At 33.9% G+C, this 13858-nt stretch overlaps 1 protein-coding gene across 14 annotated transcripts in view; it reads left to right on the forward strand.

Moving 5' to 3' along the window:
• The window catches only part of TENM3 (teneurin transmembrane protein 3), a 2726163-nt gene that overhangs the window by 96853 nt on the left and 2615452 nt on the right, over nt 1-13858 (forward strand). For all 14 annotated transcript variants that reach the window (XM_074396661.1, XM_074396660.1, XM_074396665.1 and 11 more), the window contains exon 2: nt 619-739. The gene's annotated coding sequence lies outside the window, so the exon portion shown is untranslated. The remainder of the gene's footprint in view (nt 1-618; nt 740-13858) is intronic.

Consider the following 13858-nt stretch of genomic DNA (forward strand, 5'->3'; position numbering starts at 1 on the left):
CGAAGTTAAAGATACCTTCAGATGTTTGTCTTCTCCAGGATCAACTCATTAAAAAATTAATACTTTCTTTTAATAATTTTTAAATCAATCTTTGACTATACTTAGATATATGCTCTGTTTTTAAAACATAGTATGAACATACATAACTTATTGGATTTGGAAGGCTAAATGGACTTTTCTTTGGCTGACTGTATTCTAAAATTTAATCTATTCCCTCATCCAAATATTCAGGGTTGGTTTATAAAAGTCACTTAACTGGTGAAAATAAAAAAAATATGTATTTTCTGTCATTCATATTATTCCAAATATACTTAAAAGAATAAATGTGATTAAGATCACTCTGAGTATGTGGAGATTCATGTCCCACCTTATTTGGGGAGTAAAAGAGGTGATATTTCACCTTGCTTAATGCATATTTTAATATAATTTTTGTTGGTCTGATGGTGTTTTCCTACATATATAAAAGTAATTTTTAATATTCTTAATGATTCATCCACTCAGTATTCAGAAACTTACTGTATTCTGTGAAATGCCACACATTTTCTTGTTGTTTCACAAATTACATAGAAGTAGACCATTTTATTTGATAATAAGATGTGTACAATTTTTATTTTTCAGACTCGAATGCAGTGATCATGTAAACTAGAGAAAGGAGATTAAAAAAAAACCTCTGGATACTCTTCTCATGTGATCTTTATTCTGGATGAAGCATTAGGACAGCTGATAGACGTGTGTCACTGTAAGTATTTTCTAATGAACTTAGAATGCATATTTTTTGTTTTTGGATAACATATGTTGTTCACATTCACAGAGTTTAAGAATAATGGATGTAAGTTAGTAGCAGTAATGGGCAGAACACTACAAACTCCCAAAATACTAAATGGCAAAAGTAGCAACATGGAAAAGGAAAATTATTCCTATTATAGAATCGCTTAATTATTGAGTAAATATTTTATATATAAACAAAAGCAAAGGATTAAATGATAATTATTTATGATGTCAAAGTGATCTTTGCTAGAATATACTTAGGAGTGTGGCAGTTTTCTGATGAGGAAGTAAAATAATTGTAAATCTGTGCTAAGAAGAATCATAATCTTATTATGAATAAGAAATGTGATATGAGTTATGGGATTCGAAAATAAGAGAATGAGATGCTTTTACAAGCCAGGCTATTTACATTTTGGTGATGTTCTGGAATGTGTAGAAATACCAGCAATTATAGCACCAACTTCAATTAGTAGAATGTTCAATCTGTATCTAATGAAGTTATCAAATACTCTGTACTCATGGCATCTATCATTTTATCATACAAAACCATTGCATTCATAAAGAGAAAAAAAATCTTGTAAACTGGCCTGAAACTTCATCTGATCATACAGACGAAGAAATAGGCTTCTCATTTAACATTCCACAGCACTCTAATGTAATTCAGAGGTAAGTGCTATTACCCTTAGTGAAGAGGTTGAATTTGATAGCCATTTCACTGTTAGACTAAAGATGGCCTATTGTATCTCTTAGATTACAATGTCTTTGATCCTGTGAATGACAAGCAAACATATAACCTCAGGGGGAAATTCAGACAGAGAAGGTATTTAATAGCAAAGCCTCCAGATAACTGTAGTATCTTTAGATTTTGAAATCATATGTAGTTAGTCAACCAGAACCCACTAGTAAGGCATTCAGCTTGGTCATACCTGTGCGGTACAGATGGCTACATATGTTGACCGTCACCCCAGTATTATGTTCAAATATAAATATATATACATATATACAAATATCAAATATGTATTATATTTTGACTTATGAACTTATTTATTATTTTACTAACCTGGACTTACTAACCAGAAAAATTACTTACATAACGAAAGCTCATTTTTAAATATCCTATAACATTTTCCCCCAAAACTGAATATATAATTTGGAAAACTCTCTGTGAAGGAAGCAATTAATATTTTGTTTTGTATTCATAAAACTGGAGTTATTTTATTTCATAGAATGTAGCAATAACTTACACTTTCCACTTCAAATTTTGAAAATTTTATTTGTATTAATATTTTACCTACATATAAAACAGGTGGTATATGTAATTTATATTTTGAATGGACAAATAACATTTTCTGAAAAAGTTGTAAGATGTCTTTGTTTTAGCTGAGTCATAGTTTTTTCTCTTTTATAGTTCCATAAAAATATGTATTTGCTATATGGCTAAATAATGAAATTGATTTAAAGCCAAGTCAGCACTCAAGACAAAAATCAAACTTACTAAGTGTGTTATTTGCCCTACTTAAAAAGAAATTGAGAGACACTAATATTCAATATGTTTTTTTCAAAATAATTTCTCTGGGTTAGATTTATAGAGAAATATTCATGAAGGTAAATATTCCTATAAAATAGAGATGATTTTGAATGAAGTGAAATTATTTTTAATTAATATCATTGGTAATTTGAAACAGAAATGAATTTTTGTGTTACTTAAAACTTAATTTTCTTCTAACATGGATTAAGCCATTTATCAGAACCGTGGTGTCAAATACAGATTTGCAGGAAATACTTTTCAGTGAATACTTTTCATGTGGTATTTGAAACCATCCAGTTCATTTAACTTGCTTAAACAATGTTCACTTTATACAAGTTCCCTTTGATATAATCACTTAAGGGAGCATTTTCGTATCTATTTACATATACATGTTTCTTTTTAAAAAGTGGCCGTGATTAGAATTACGAGCATATAGATCTTTATTTATACCAAAAAATAACATGGTGTAAGAAATGCTTTTATTAAGCAAAATGTATCAAGCCCTCTAGTGGTGTTAATATATAAGATATTTCATTACAGTGTTTGCTCAGTCAAAGCAGGCTTTTTAAATTTTCTTTCCCCATTTTAGTACAGGAATTTAACATTTCTTTGAGGTTAGCTTTTTGTAAACCAATTTGCTCTGCTTGGCAGATTATTTGTAGAATACTTTAGGTGGTTTTTCTAAAGAAAAAAGCTCTTAATTTTAGGATTAACCATTTTAAATGCCTAAACTTAGTGAATAAATGAATAGCCTATCAGGAGATAAATAATTATTTTTAGATCAGTAACTGTTATTTTTGTGTCTAAAGTTAAAAGACATTGTAGTGTTCCATATGCATGATGATAACAATGCTTTTTAAAAAGAAATTTTACATAATTTTCAAACTTAGAAAAAAACCTTCCTTTAATAAACAACACAATGAAGGATAAAAATAGCTAAAATTTTCTTTGTAATTCGTACTGAGATATTTCATCCTACCTAAAGTCTAAAGGAGGTTAATGGTCTTATTCATACCTATGGATATTTACACTGAGTTTTTTTGTTGTTGTTTTTGTTTTGTTTTGTTTTGTTTTGTTTTTTAATTTGGCTGTTAGTATAGAAGACACACAATTAGAGAGGAGATTTAGTTGGCAGATCTGCAAAATGTGTTTCATTTATTAAGGCATGAGTTTTAGCTTCATGCCAGCAGTATTTGTCTTTCTTTCTTAAAAAAAAAGTTGAAGTATGAACGTTTGGTATATATAGCTAGGGGAAACTGATGAATGAATATCAAACAGTAGAAATGGGAAAGTAACTATGAAAAGTTTAAGACAAAGATGAGTCTCAGTGACTACCCGTTCTCAAGGATGAATTTCTTGATTTTCTGTCCTTTATTTCAACTTTATTTTAGACTCTGAAATCAGGCTTGTGGAATAACCACTGAATACACTGTGGTAGAAAGTGCTATAGTAGGTATTGGAAGACTCATGTGACTTCTTGGCTTCATACAGTTTTCTTTGTTGTAAAATCAAAATAATTATGTACTACGTTACCTCACACATTGATGAGCACTTCTGACTGATCACCATTCTTTTGAAAACATGTACATTATCACTGCTTCTCATTGAGGAATACATAACAGTTGGAGAACATGTGGCCTTCTCCCTAATTTGTGTGCCCTCATTCTTAGAAGTCTTCAATTAAAACTGAATTAAATGGGGGTGCGGTGGCTCATGCCTGTAATCCCAGCACTTTGGGAGGAAGAGGTGAGCAGATCACTTGAGGTCAGGAGTTCGAGACCAACCTGGCCAACATGGCAAAACCCCATCTCTACTAATAAAAAATAGAAAAATTAGCTGGGGGTGATGGCATGTGCCTATAATCCCAGCTACTTGGAATGCTGAAGCAAAAGAATCTCTCAAACCTGGGAGACAGAAATTGCAGTGAGCTGAGATCATTTCACTGCACTCCAGCCTGGGCAACAGAGTGAGATTCCAGGTCAAAAAGAAAACAGCAGCAGCAACAACAACAAAAACTGATTTAAAACAAAATACTAAATTCTATTGGCCAATGTGTGTACTCTTCACCATCTAAATCTACCCAATTTCAGATAGAAGATATACATTTAAAAATCTTTAGCCTTCATTCTGAAACAAGTTCATGTAGCAACTGGAAGACATTGATATTGGTTTTTGCGTTACCAAAATACATACATTTTTACATCTGCTATTAGATTGTTCTAATTTAATTCATCATGAGATATGATTAAGTGACATCACAGACACTAACTTCAAAAAGGGAATAAAGAAACAGAATATTCTGGAACTCAATATATTTTTAGACTTAACCCTACATAACATATAACTCTATGAAAGTTACATTTTTGGACTAGGATTGAAGTGTCCTTGTCTCAACACCTAATTGTACCCTCAGGTCACATAGTCTTCCCGGTCCACCATATATTCACTTCTAAATGAATAAATTGTATTAGAGGATTTTTAAGATATCTTCTAAAAGTATGTTGGTTCTAGATCATTGAGCCACTCAAAAGGTTATTCCATTCTGTGAAGTGAGGGCAGCAAAATACTGTTTCCCAGATATTTTTATTTTTGCAATCTCCTTCCATCTTTCATGTCTTCTTTCCTTGTTAGGAGCTTAGTAGAGCTGTAGAGAGCTGAGCTGCCTGCTGTCTGAGTAGTCCATTAACAGAAGAACCCCAAATAAAGTAATAGTCAATTATTATTACTCACTGCAATGATGTAAGCAGGAAACTAAATTGGAGAAAGAGACCTCATGGAAGAGTTTGGACCCTGGCACCGTTTGAGGGTCAGTTGAATGAACACAGATGTGATGATCATCTTATGCCTTTGGAGCCCTTAAAAAAGAATTCCGGCCGGGCGCGGTGGCTCAAGCCTGTAATCCCAGCACTTTGGGAGGCCGAGGCGGGTGGATCACGAGGTCAAGAGATCGAGACCATCCTGGTCAACATGGTGAAACCCCGTCTCTACGAAAAACACAAAAAATTAGCTGAGCATGGTGGCGCGTGCCTGTAATCCCAGCTACTCAGGAGGCTGAGGCAGGAGAATTGCCTGAACCCAGGAGGTGGAGGTTGCGGTGAGCCGAGATCGCGCCATTGCACTCCAGCCTGGGTAACAAGAGCGAAACTCCGTCTCAAAAAAAAAAAAAAAAAAAGAAAGAAAAGAAAAAAGAATTCCGCTGTTTTATGGACCAGCAGCTAGAACTAGGGGGAAAAGATAGGACTAGGAGTGGAAAAGTACTGAACACGGAGTCAGCATGAGAAAAGTGGTGTCCTGTTTCCCTGCTCCCCTAATAAGAAGGTCTTAGCAGAGACAACTGAGGAAAACCTTTGCTGAAAATACTAGATAAAGAAGATCTGAATTAGGGCATATGATCTAGGAGTGTAGACATGCTTAAGAGTATGGCTGCCAGGGTACCCTTGTCCTTGACTGCAACTCCCTGCAGAGACGGCAGTGCACTGGGTGCGCACCCAGTCTGTTGTGGGGAGGGCAGCTCTTTCCTCTAAAGCTTGCCAGGTGGTCTGTAATTGCCTGCGGTGATGTCTGAAAAAATCACACATAGAGTTTTGGTCTAGAGCCAGATTCCCCATTGATTATCATCTTACTTGCCTACTTCCTCTTGAGTTTAAAATAGGGAGTAAAATCCAGGGAAATTTGTCATGTGTTTAGAACACTGGGTCACATAACCTTATTCAGACAATTTAACTTCGAAGAGACCCTTGCCCTGTGCTTGGTGCTCAGTGTTATTGATCCTAAGTTGAAACCCCCTGTCAAGCAACTTAGTGTCTATTGGAAGTCCAGAGGGAAAATATTTATAAACAGTAACAGCCATATTGTTAAGTGGTTTCTATAATGCAGGCTTGCTCAAAACAGTTTACTTTCCACTTATAACTACTGTATTACTTATGCACTACCGTGGTCTTCTGTTTTGTGGATGTGAGAACAGAGGTGAAGTAAGGTTAAGAAGAGTTAAGTAACCTGTATTCTGGTAAATGATAAAGCTGCATACAGAGGCAATGTATTTAACCACTGCATTTTAATTCTATTAAAAAAAAATAACCTGAAGGCTATAGATATGCATAGAATGTCAAGAGAGAACTGGAAAGAGACCCTGGATTCATGCAGTAAGTTGCAGAGGGAGTGGTACCCACATGGAGTGGATCTGGGGTGTGTTGTGCAGGTAAAGAGGTGGAATTGAAAGGTATTTAAGGCGCAAGGAGCATGAGCATGAGTGCTATAGACTAAATCAGTTTGGAGATTCAGAAAATAAATATTAAGTGAACAATAAATAAATAAAAGCAGTAACTATCAAGTGAGTTGAGGATAGGAGGGATTAGATATAAACAAGGAGATGAATATATTGAGGCAGCAATAAAAAGAACTTTACACATTATTTTACATAGGGTGTTAGTGAAATACAGCTAGGGAGAAAATAAACAAGAAAATTTCCTATATAATTTTCTGTTTTGATTTAATGAATGATTCCCTACATGGAGGTGAATATAGGAAGAGGAGCAGATTTATGAAAAAGATGTTTTGCTTTGGGGGTCTTGCGTCTATTGAACTACCAACAAAAGGTAATTTGCATGCAATTAATGCATGCATAAATAATTGCAAGATAAATCAAACTCTAGAGAGCATAGATCTCTAATGAAAAGACGAAGTAAAGGGTGCCCCAAAATGTGCTGTACAAGAAAAGACTGGAGAAGAACAAGAGCCAGTAAAGTACAATTTCAGAGTTTTAACAAAAAAGAATTGATGATAATGATGCAAAAGATAGATTAGTTAAGATCACAACTGAACTCATCTTTGAAATAGATCCCTACTAAAGTCACAGGTTTGCCCTATTTAGAAAGGGCGGGATTTGTGAAGTGGTGGAGCTGAAGCCAGATGGTGCTGGATTGAAGAGTGGTAGAGCAGAAACAGAATAGATAAGGAAAGGCATGGAATTTGACAGTAGCTAGAAGAGACAAAAGAACTAAGGAGGGCTTTCTTTTGTAGTTGATTGTTTTAATAGTTGTATTTTTAAAATGGTTTAATTACCTAATAAATTTTTTAATTGACACATCATGTACATATTCATTGGGTACGGTGAGATATTTCAAGACATTCATACATTGCATAATGATCAAATCATAGTATTAAGTATTTCTATCATCTCAAAAATTCATTGTTGCTTTGTGATGAAAGCATTCAAATTTCTCTCTTCTAGCCCTTTTGAAATATGCCATCGAATATTGATAGCTATGACACCCTTCTGTGTAATAGCATCCTAGAAATTATTCCTCCTCAATCACTGTGACTTGGTATCCATTAACCAGCCTTTCCTTATACCTCCCTTCCTTCCCTTCTTCAGCCTCTAATAACTATTTTTCTATTCTCTATGTCTATGAGATCAGCTTTTTAGATTCCACATATAAGTAATGGCGTACATTATTTGTCTTTCTGTGCCTGGCTAATTTCACTTAGCACAATATCCTCCAGGCTAATCTATGGTTTCTGCTAATGGCAGGATTTCATTCTATTTTTTTTAACTAAATAGTATTTTTTGTAAAAAATTACCACATTTTCTTCATTCATTCATCTGTTGATGGACACTTGGGTTGATTCCCTATCTTCGTTCCTGTGAACCGTGCTGCAATAAACATGGGGCTGCAGGTAGATACCTCATCTAAATACAGATTTCATTTCTTTCAGGTAGATACCCAGTTGTATGACTGCTGAATCATATGATAGTTCTATTTTTATTTTTTTAGCAACCTCTGTAATTTTTTTTACCTCTGTACTAATGTACATTCTCAGCAACTGTGTATATAAATTCCGCTATATTCACATTCTTGCCAGCATTTGTTATCTTTTGTCTTTTTAAGAGTAGCCATTCTACTGGGGTGAGGTGATGCTTCCTTGCGGTTGATTTTCATCTCCCTAATGGCTAGTGATGTTTAACGTTTCTTTATTTACTGTAGACCATTGTATGTCTTCTTTTGAGAGATGTCTAGTCACATCTTTTGACCATATAAAACATTTTTGACCATCTTCGATTGGATTATTTTCCGTTGAGTTGTTTAAGTTTCTTATATAGTCTAGTTTTTAACCTTTTGTCAGATCCATAGTTTGCACATATTTTCTCCAATCATATAGATTTTCTCTTAATGTTGTTGATTGTTTCTTTTGTTGGGCAGAAGACTTTTAATTTGAAGAAATACTATTTGTTTGTTTTTGATTTTGTTTCTGGGCTTTTCAGTACTTGCCTGAAAAATCTTTCCCAGACCAATGTCTTAATGCACATTTCCTTAATATTTTCTTCTTATAGTTTTATAATTTCAGGTTTTACATTGAAATCTTTCATTTATTTTGAGTCAATTTTTATATTATTGATAGGAGTCTAGACTCATTCTTCTGCTTGTGAATATCCAGTTTGTCTGACATCATCCAAATTTGCAAAGAGGAAGTAAAATTGTCTCTGTCCTCAGATAACATGCTTATATATATGACTTCACCAAAATAAGTTAGAATTAATAAAGAAATTCGGTAAAGTGGCAAGATTAAAAAATAAATATACAAAAATTAGTAGTGTTTTTATATGTCAATAGTGAAACATCTAAAAAAGATATAAAGAAAGATATACCACTTACAAAAACTACAAAAGATAAAATACCTAAGAATAAATTTAACCAAGAAGATGGAATAGCTCTACAATGAAACTATCAAACACTGAGGAAAGAAATTGAGGAAGACATAAATAAATGGAAAGGTATCCCATTGTCATGGATCAGAAAAATTAATGTTGTTACAGTGTCCATACTACCCAAAGTGATGTACACATTTAATGCAATCCCTATCAAAATACCAATGACATACTTTACTAAAATAGAAAACAAAATCTAAAATTCATACAGAATCATAAGAGACTCTGAATAGACAAAACAGTCATGGGCAAAAAAAAAAAAAAAAGCTTTTTGTTTATATTTTGATGTCTGGTATGTCATCATATCAGACATCAAAATATACTACAAAGCTATAGTAACCAAAGCAGCATGGTGCTGCTGTAAAAATACACATGCACCAATAGAACTGATAGAGAACCCATAAATAAACTTAAGTACTTACAGCCTAATAATTTTTGACAAAAATGCCAAGAACACACATTGGGGAAAGGACAAGCCAGCAAATGAAGCTGGGATGTGTTTTTGTTTTTGTTTTTAACGAGAGAGATACAAAGCTTAAAAAGTACCAGGAATGAGAGCGAGGTTGAAGGTATATGGAACAGAGAATAAAACTGAAGGCACAATTCTCACAGTCATCAAAAGATGAGATTGAGGAAGATATTGGCTTTAGAGCCAGCTGCACCACCTGATGGCTGTGTGACTTACAATGTCACTTAATTTCTCAAAATTTCAGCTTCTCTGTCTCTAAAATATGAACAAAACGGTATCAATCTTAGAGGGTTATTATGAAGAGTAGGTGTTATAAAATGTACATAAAAATGATTTACAGTGTGAACTCAGTATAATGTTTGCTATTATCTTTATTGAGCTTAAATCAGTTGACCTCCTCAATAAAGAGGCCTAGAGATAAGCACGTAATTGAAGACTGGAATAAAGAGGAAATGATTGATATTTTTCTAGGCAGTTTTGTAAGTATGATACTCAGGGAGATGATGCCTTATCATCTCAATGACTTTAGCAGTTACCCTTTTTCTTAAAATAAAACTCAGTTCAACATGAAAAATCAATACCCTTTCTTGACTAAAATTACAAACAGCTGATCAGTCCCAAAGTGTTTGGCAGTAAGACCTTTTTTATCTTAAAACTGTAAACATCTACTAAAAATACAAAAATTAGCTGGGCATGGTGGAGCACGGCTGTAGTCCCAGCTACTCGGGAGGCTGAGGCAGGAGAATTGCTTGAACCCAGGAGGCGGAGGTTGCGGTGAGCCAAGATCGTGCCATTGTACTCCAGCCTGGGTAATAAGAGCAAAACTCCATCTCGAAAAAAAAACAAAAAGCAAAAAAACTGTAAACATCTTGTACATACAAAGATGTAGTACATCTCATTTTCTTTAGGTGTGGTGGAAATCTTGTTTTACCTAAATATAAAACATGAGTGGATTCTTTGCTTAATATAAGATGTGACAACCTAATACAGGCTTTTAAATAATAATAGAAAACCTGCCTAAAACAGATCTAACTTGCAAAGAGAAATAAAACCATCACATCCCCTTCCTGAGCTGCCTTAAACAAAAGAAATGTGACTTTAATAAATATGTATATTAAAACAGAAATTATGACGCACACTAAATATGATAATTGATATCATGGCATGCATATTATGAATCTTACTATGTGAAATTTGTATGTTTAGGAATATATTTGTTAAACACACAAGTCATCACTGAAGGAAGTTTTTCTTTTGATGCTAAGTTGATTTAAATATTTTTTAGTGTTCTTTTATTTAAGCACGCCTGAAGAATTGGAATCAAATTACTTTATATTTCTCAATTTTGGTTATCCTTTCTCTCTGTGAGTTAGTCACAAATTTAGATATAACCAGAAGTAATTTATGATCAGCCTGAAAAGTACTAATAAATCTAGGAAATGAGAAAGTGGTGTTCAATAATACTGCTAAAATTTATATTGTATTATAGTATTGATATTATATTATATATTATTATATTTATATTGTAATACTAATATAATAAGGGCTAATTTTCTTGTGCGTATTTTATAAATGGATATTTTCTTACAGACAGAAAGTGTATATAACTTGTATGTTTTTTAAAGAGTTCTATTACTATCACTTATTTCTAAATGAAAAGAGTCCTGTGCTTTCTTTCATTTAAACTGAACCACTCATTTCTTTTTTTTTTTTTTAAGATTCCAGGTTAATTTATCCTGGTTTATTGTTATTTTAGAAATTTAAGTTACAAATAATTTCAGCTGTGTTGAATGGAAGCTAAACTTAAGAGAGAGTAGTAGCAAATCTAAGGATACCAGTTCATAAATTTTGTTCTATTTTGATATGCCTTACTCATGCTGATTCATGAGCTCTTCTGTGAATCAATGCCAGTCTTTATCCTTAATTGTATATAGTGTTCATTCTAATGTTATTTTCCCCTACATTCAAAAGCTTCCTACATTTGCAAAAGCTGGCAGCACATAAACAATTTATACCTCTTTGGAACTCTTACCTGTTTGGATGAAAAACTAGCTTCTTTTGGGAAATGACTTTTAATTAATAAATAGAACATTTTTATCACCTTCAATAGCATAGCTTATAAGAAAATAGAAAACAAGGCTGGTGACACCTTGTTGGGTCTGGCATGCCAAGAGGGGCTTAGAATTAAGGAAGTAGTGACAGTCAACAGCAACTTCTACCTCTTTTTAAGCATCTATCTTTATTTCAGATTTACTCCCATATATTTTCTCTTTCTTGACTACTTCTTTGTTATGGATAGAGTTCCCTTCAGTGTCAAGGTCCTTAATGTTTACTTTCAAAATAGGGAAAAGTGAATATTAGTGTGATGACCTTCACTACAGGCAAAGAAGCCTTACTAAACTTAGATTGGTATTGAAAGTGATTGTCCAAAAGGATGCCTTTCATGGGGAAAAGAGTGATTGATTTTAATTGGTTACTTTTTACTGTCAGCATTTGTTTTACTATGCAGCTTTAAATATGCATATAAACTGTAGTGGTACTAAAACCTAAGAAGTCAAATTCTGATCATTTCTTTTGTCAAAGAAGCATGATCTTAACTCATGAGTCACTGTTAAATATAAGTGTAATGTGAAGGAAAAATGAAAATACATTGTGAGTAGTTTTTTGCCAATTTGTATAATTTTTCAGTTAAGCAGTCATAAATCAAGGAATATTGTATTTTTTGAGGCTCATTAAAGAGACATTATACATCAGAATAGTGAAGTCGTCAGCATAATGAAATGATGAATGCCTGTAACTATCTGTATGTAAATGATGTGAGACAGATTCAGGGTGTTACAAAGGAGAATAACAATCTCTCTGACAGTTCGCTGTAGGTGCAGTTGCTGGATGCTGGTGACAGATGTTAAATGCAAACCTCTTCAATGGCAAGCACTTATTAGCACTCAGTGGAAACTCGCAATATAAAATAAGACAAATAGCAGATAATATCATTTTAAATAAATGTGTTCAGTAAGGTGTGTTATTGCATTGTAAGAGCCTTCTTTATTGACAAAGGCCATATTCTAATTTAATGAAAACAGAGTAGAAAAGAAAATGGCTATTTGAAAACCAGTACATAAAATGTATGTATGTGTATGTGTTTGTGTGTGTGTGTGTGTGTGTGTGTGCGTGTGTGTGTATGTGTGTGTGTGTGTGTGTGTGTGTTTACGTGTGTGTATTATGCTGGACCATATCCTTAACTAAAATAAGACTAAAATAAGAAATTTTCCGTAAAGCTGGTAGTGTGTCGAACTTAACTAATTTAGGTTTGTTTTAAAACTCACCCATTATCTTATCAAGGAAACAGATCTATCTCACTTGTGTATCTAACCAATGAATTCCTTTCCATACACACTTAAATGGCAAGGATCTTAATATGCATAGCACTTTGACAACCTTCATATCTGGTGTGTTTTATTATTTCCATTTTAATCTTCATACTTATTAAAGTCATGTTTCTTTTGTTTGACACTGTTCAGTCAATCTGTTGATTAACCAGGGCCTTACATCCTACATTTCATATGCTGTATTTCATTCACTGAAGAGGAGCAGGCAACAGATCTACTAATTTTCTAGAGATACTCATTTATCTATGCATTTCTCAGCACCTGGTACAGGTGCCAAATACGTAAATGATTATTAAATGAAGAAGGAGAGGAGGGAAAGAGGGAAGAAAAGAGGCTAGGAGGAACGGAGGGAGAGAGAGGAGATGGTTTTCAGTCCAACATGGGTCACTGATGGGTCTGTGGCATTGGCTAAGTCACTTAAGTTCTCCCAACATGGTCTGATATTATTACTTTTAAAAATAATGTTGACTTGGGCCGGGCGCGGTGGCTCAAGCCTGTAATTCCAGCACTTTGGGAGGCCGAGGCGGGTGGATCACGAGGTAAAGAGATCGAGACCATCCTGGTCAACATGGTGAAACCCCGTCTCTACTAAAAATACTAAAAAAATTAGCTGGGCGTGGTGGCGTGTGCCTGTAATCCCAGCTACTCAGGAGGCTGAGGCAGGAGAATTGCCTGAACCCAGGAGGCGGAGGTTGCGGTGAGCCGAGATCGCGCCATTGCACTCCAGCCTGGGTAACAAGAGCGAAACTCCGTCTCAAAAAAAAAAAAAAAAAAAAGAAAAAAAAAAGAAAAAAAATAATGTAATAATGTTGACTTAAGCACCTTGGGAACAGAGAAAGCACTTTGGATTGTATAATCAAATGTGTGTGGGTAAAGTCATCTCTTCTGATCGTTTTACAGTTTAACTCACTTAGCAAATAAAAGTACACTTATGATTTTATGTTCTGATTCTTTAACTTACTACACATGCACACACAAACACACAATCTGAGAGCATC

Source organism: Saimiri boliviensis, chromosome 3, assembly GCF_048565385.1.
Source record: "Saimiri boliviensis isolate mSaiBol1 chromosome 3, mSaiBol1.pri, whole genome shotgun sequence".
NCBI lineage: Eukaryota > Metazoa > Chordata > Mammalia > Primates > Cebidae > Saimiri > Saimiri boliviensis.